Source organism: Arachis stenosperma, chromosome 5 (assembly GCF_014773155.1).
Source record: "Arachis stenosperma cultivar V10309 chromosome 5, arast.V10309.gnm1.PFL2, whole genome shotgun sequence".
Lineage (NCBI taxonomy): Eukaryota > Viridiplantae > Streptophyta > Magnoliopsida > Fabales > Fabaceae > Arachis > Arachis stenosperma.
In genome coordinates, this window is record NC_080381.1 from 117592971 (window position 1) to 117599433 (window position 6463).

The 6463-nt window shown below is 42.2% G+C and overlaps 1 non-coding gene across 1 annotated transcript; it reads right to left on the reverse strand.

Annotated features, from left to right (window-relative positions):
- Positions 1–470: 470 nt before the first annotated feature.
- LOC130984897 (small nucleolar RNA R71) lies at positions 471–578 on the reverse strand. The gene has a single exon (XR_009088801.1). It is a non-coding gene; the product is annotated as a small nucleolar RNA R71 (small nucleolar RNA).
- Positions 579–6463: the final 5885 nt, after the last annotated feature.

Genomic DNA, 6463 nt, shown 5'->3' on the forward strand with positions numbered 1-6463 from the left:
AGGTGGTTGTCAGGCACACGTTCATAGTTGAGGACTTAACAGAAATCTTCAAGGAAGAAGAAGCCATGGCAGCCGAAAACAACAACAATGCCAACAATGCAAGGAAGGTGCTGGGTGACTTTACTGCACCTACTCCCGACTTCTATGGGAGAAGCATCTCTATCCCTGCCATTGGAGCAAACAACTTTGAGCTTAAGCCTCAATTAGTTTCTCTAATGCAACAGAATTGCAAGTTCCATGGACTTCCATTGGAAGATCCTCATCAGTTCTTAGCTGAATTCTTGCAAATCTGTGACACTGTCAAGACTAATGGGGTTGACCCTGAAGTCTACAGACTCATGCTATTCCCTTTTGCTGTAAGAGACAGAGTTAGAATATGGTTAGATTCTCAACCTAAAGAAAGCCTGGACTCTTGGGAAAAGCTAGTCAATGCCTTCTTGGCAAAGTTCTTTCCACCTCAAAAATTGAGTAAGCTTAGAGTGGAAGTCCAAACCTTCAGACAGAAGGATGGAGAATCCCTCTATGAAGCTTGGGAAAGATACAAACAATTGATCAGAAAATGTCCTTCTGACATGCTTTCTAAATGGAGCATCATAGGTATTTTCTATGATGGTCTCTCTGAACTATCTAAGATGTCTTTGGATAGCTCTGCTGGAGGATCTCTTCATCTGAAGAAGACGCCTACAGAAGCTCAAGAACTAATTGAAATGGTTGCAAATAACCAATTCATGTACACTTCTGAAAGGAATCCTGTGAACAATGGGACTAGTCAGAAGAAAGGAGTTCTTGAGATTGATGCTCTGAATGCCATTCTGGCTCAGAATAAAATATTGACTCAACAAGTCAATTTGATCTCTCAAAGTCTGTCTGGAATGCAAAATGCACCAAGCAGTACTAAGGATGCTTCATCTGAGGAAGAAGCTTATGATCCTGAGAACCCTTCAATGGAAGAGGAGAATTACCTAGGAGAACCCTATGGAAACACCTATAATTCTTCATGGAGAAATCATCCAAATTTCTCATGGAAGGATCAACAGAGACATCAACAAGGTTTCAACAACAATAATGGTGGAAGAAACAGGTTTAGCAATGGCAAGCCTTTTCCATCATCTTCTCAGCAACAGACAGAGAATTCTAAGCAGAACCCCTCTGACTTAGCAACCATGGTCTCTGGTCTAATCAAAACCACTCAAAGTTTCATGACTGAAACAAGGTCCTCCATTAGGAATTTGGAGGCACAAGTGGGACAGCTGAGCAAGAAAGTTACTGAACTCCCTCCTAGTACTCTTCCAAGCAATACAGAAGAAAATCCAAAAGGAGAGTGCAAGGCCATCAACATGGCCGAATTTGGAGGGGAGGAAGAGGCAGTGAACGCCACTGAGGAAGACCTCAATGGACGTCCACTGGCCTCCAATGAGTTCCCCAATGAGGAACCATGGGAATCTGAGGCTCAAAATGAGACCATAGAGATTCCATTGGACTTACTTCTGCCTCTCATGAGCTCTGATGAGTATTCTTCCTCTGAAGAGGATGAGTATGTCACTGAAGAGCAAGTTGCTAAATACCTTGGAGCAATCATGAAGCTAAATGACAAGTTATTTGGAAATGAGACTTGGGAGGATGAACCCCCTTTGCTCATCAAAGAACTGGATGACTTGTCTAAGCAGAAACTGCCTCAAAAGAGGCAGGATCCTGGGAAGTTTTCCATACCTTGTACCATAGGCACCATGACCTTCAAGAAGGCCTTGTGTGACTTAGGGTCAAGTGTAAACCTCATGCCCCTCTCTGTAATGGAGAAGCTAGGGATCTTTGAGGTACAAGCTGCAAGAATCTCACTAGAGATGGCAGACAACTCAAGAAAACAAGCTTATGGACTTGTAGAGAATGTTTTGGTTAAGATTGAAGACCACTACATCCCTGCTGATTTCATAGTCCTAGAGACTGGGAAATGCATGGATGAATCCATCATCCTTGGCAGACCCTTCCTAGCCACAGTAAAGGCTGTGATTGATGTTGATGGAGGTGAACTGATCATTCAAGTGAATGAAAAATCCTTTGTGTTTAAGGCTCAAGGATATCCCTCTGTCACCATGGAGAAGAAGCATGAAGAGCTCCTCTCAATTCAGAGACAAACAGAGCCCCCACAGTCAAACTTTAAGTTTGGTGTTGGGAGGCCACAACCAAACTCTAAGTTTGGTGTTGAACCCCCACATTCAAACTCTAAGTTTGGTGTTGGGAGGTTCCAACATTGCTCTGAGCATTTGTGAGGCTCCATGAGAGCCCTCTGTCAAGCTACTGACATTAAAGAAGCGCTTGTTGGGAGGCAACCCAATGTTTTATAATTAACTATTTTCTTTTGTTATTTTATGTCTTTTATAGGTTGATGATCATAAGAAGTCACAAAATCAATGAAAAAGCAAAAACAGAATGAAAAACAGGAAAAAAAACAGCACACCCTGGAGGACGCACTTACTGGCGTTTAAACGCCAGTAAGGTTAGCTGTTGAGCGTTTAACGCCCAGTCTGGCACCATTCTGGGCGTTTAACGCCAGAAAGGGGCACCAGACTGGCGTTAAACGCCAGAAAGGGGCAAGAAGCTGGCGTTAAACGCCAGAAATGGGCACCAGCCCGGCGTTTAACGCCAGAAATGGCACAAAACGTGATTTTGCATGCCATTTGGTGCAGGGATGACTTTTCCTTGACACCTCAGGATCTGTGGACCCCACAGGATCCCCACTAACCCCACCACTCTCTCTCTTCTTCACTCATTCACCAATTACCTCAATACCTCTTCTCCAAAAACCCTTCACCTATCAAATCCATTCTTTCTCTTCACCACTCACATCCATCCTTCATAAAACCCCACCTACCTCACCATTCAAATTCAAACCACTTTCCCACCCAAACCCACCCTCACTTGACCGAACTCTACCCTTCCCCCTCTCCTATATATACCCTTCTTCACCCCTTCATTTTCACACAACCTAAACACCACTTCTCCCCCATAATGGCCGAAACACAAAGCCATTCCCTTCTTCCTCATTCCTTCTTCTTCTACTCTCTTCTTTCTTCTTTTGCTCGAGGACGAGCAAACCTTTTAAGTTTGGTGTGGTAAAAGCATTGCTTTTTGTTTTTTCCATAACCATTTATGGCATCCAAGGCCGGAGAAACCTCTAGAAAGAGGAAAGGGAAGGCAAAAGCTTTCACCTCCGAGTCATGGGAGATGGAGAGATTCATCTCAAGGGTGCATTAAGACCACTTCTATGAAGTTGTGACCATGAAGAAGGGTCAACTTTGATCAAAGGTTGGACCAAGTCCTCATAAACATTTGTGAAGAGGGCGCTCAATGGAAGAGAAACTCAAGAGGGAAGCCGGTTCAACTGAGAAGGCATGACCACAAGTCCATCACTAAGAAAAAGATGGAGTAAACAAGAGACCCCTCTCATCATGAGATCCCTGAGATGCCTCAAGGGATGCACTTTCCTCCACAAGACTATTGGGAGCAAATTAACACCTCCCTAGGAGAATTGAGTTCCAACATGGGACAACTAAGGGTGGAGCACCAAGAACACTCCATTCTCCTCCATGAAATTAGAGAAGATCAAAGAATCATGAGAGAGGAGCAACAAAGGCAAGGAAGAAACATTGAGGAGCTCAAGCACTCCATAGGACCTTCAAGAGGAAGAACAAGCCGCCATCACTAAGGTGGACCCGTTCTTTAATCTCCTTGTTCTTTATTTTCCTATTTTTCGAAATTTTCATGCTTATGTTTGTCTATGTTTGTGTCTTATGATCATTAGTGTCTTAGTGTCTATGCCTTAAAGTTATGAATATCCTATGAATCCATCACCTTTCTTAAATGAAAAATGTTTTAATCACAAAAGAACAAGAAGTACAGGATTTCGAATTCATCTTTAAAACTAGCTTAATTAGTTTGATGTGGTGGCAATACTTTTGTTTCTGAATGTATGCTTAAACAGTGCATATGTCTTTTGAATTTGTGGTTCATGAATGTTAAAATTGTTGGCTCTTGAAAGAATGATGAAAAAGGAGACATGTTACTGAGGATCTGAAAAATCATAAAAATGATTCTTGAAGCAAGAAAAAGCAGTGAATACAAAAAAAAAACGAAAAAAAAAAAGGGGAGAAAGAAAAAGAAAAAGAAAAAGAAAGAAATAAAGTTGTGATCCAAAGCAAAAAGAGTGTGCTTAAGAACCCTGGACACCTCTAATTGGGGACTCTAGCAAAGCTGAGTCACAATCTGAAAAGGTTCACCCAATTATGTGTCTGTGGCATGTATGTATCCGGTGGTAATACTGGAAGACAGAGTGCTTTGGGCCACGGCCAAGACTCAATAAGTAGCTGTGTTCAAGAATCATCATACTTAACTAGGAGAATCAATAACACTATCTGGATTTTGAGTTCCTAAAGAAGCCAATCATTCTGAATTTCAAAGGATAGAGTGAGATGCCAAAACTGTTCGGAGGCAAAAAGCTACTAGTCCCGCTCATCTAATTTGGAGCTAAGTTTCATTGATAATTTGGAGTCTATAGTATATTCTCTTCTTTTTATCTTATTTGATTTTCAGTTGCTTGGGGACAAGCAACAATTTAAGTTTGGTGTTGTGATGAGCGGATAATTTATACACTTTTTGGCATTGTTTTTAGTATGTTTTTAGTAGTTTTAGTTAGTTTTTAGTATATTTTTATTAGTTTTTAGTTAAAATTCACTTTTCTGGACTTTACTATGAGTTTGTGTGTTTTTCTGTGATTTCAGGTATTTTCTGGCTGAAATTGAGGGACCTGAGCAAAAATCTGATTCAGAGACTGAAAAGGACTGTAGATGCTGTTGGATTCTGACCTCCCTGCACTCGAAGTGGATTTTCTGGAGCTACAGAAGCCCAATTGGCGCGCTCTCAACGGCGTTGGAAAGTAGACATCCTGGGCTTTCCAGCAATATATGATAGTCCATACTTTGCCCAAGATTTGATGGCCCAAACCGGCGTTCAAAGTCACCTACAGAATTTCCAGCGTTAAACGCCGGAACTGGCACCTAAATGGGAGTTAAACGCCCAAACTGGCATAAAAGCTGGCGTTTAACTCCAAGAAGAGTCTCTACACGAAAATGCTTCATTGCTCAGCCCAAGCACACACCAAGTGGGCCCGGAAGTGGATTTTTATGTCATTTACTTATCTCTGTACACCCTAGGCTACTAGTTCTCTATATATAGGACCTTTTACTATTGTATTTTTCATCTTTGGACATCTAGTTCTTAGATCATTGGGAGGCTGGCCTCACGGCCATGCCTAGACCTTGTTCTTATGTATTTTCAACGGTGGAGTTTCTACACACCATAGATTAAGGTGTGGAGCTCTGCTGTACCTCGAGTATTAATGCAATTACTATTGTTCTTCTATTCAATTCCGCTTGTTCTTTGTCCAAGATATCACTTGTTCTTCAACTTGATGAATGTGATGATCCGTGACACATCATCATTCTCACTTATGAACAAGGTGACTGACAACCACTTTTGTTCTACAAGCAACCAAGGCTCTAGTGAATATCTCTTGGATTCCTGATTGCACGATGCATGGTTGATCGCCTGACAACCGAGTGCTCGCCTGACAAACGAGCCAGCCATTCCGTGAGATCAGAGTCTTCGTGGTATAGGCGAGAACAGATGGCAGCATTCAAGAGAATCCGGAAGGTCTAAACCTTGTCTGTGGTATTCTGAGTAGGATTCAATGATTGAATGACTGTGACGTGCTTCAAACTCCTAGCAGGCGGGGCGTTAGTGACAGACGCAAAAGTATCGATGGATATTATTCCGGCCTGACCGAGAACCGACAGCTGAATTCCGCTATGCTGTGACAGAGCATATGCAATCGCTTTCACTGAGAGGATGGGAGGTAGCCATTGACAACGGTGAAACCCTACACGAGCTTGCCATGGAAAGGAGTAAGAAGGATTGGATGAAGACAGTAGGAAAGCAGAGAGACGGAAGGGAAGGCATCTTCATGCGCTTATCTGAAGTTCCTACCAATGAATTACATAAGTATCTCTATCTTTATCTTTTATATTATTTTCGTTCATCATCATATCCATTTGAGTCTGCCTGACTAAGATTTACAAGATGACCATAGCTTGCTTCCTACTAACAATCTCTGTGGGATCGACCCTTACTCACGTAAGGTATTACTTGGACGACCCAGTGCACTTGCTGGTTAGTTGTGCGAAGTTGTGTAATGCCATGGAATTGAACTACCAAGTTTTTGGAGTTCATGACCGGGGATTATGAGAGTTGTGAAAAGTAATGTTCACAATTTCGCGCACCAACCTTCCTTGCATTGTTTGCATTGTTGTTGTTTTCGGCTGCCATGTGTTCTTCTTCTTTGAAGAATTCGGTCAGGTCCTCTAAAGAGAGTTGTGCTTTGGCTTCTCTTAGCTTTCTCTTCAAGGTCCTT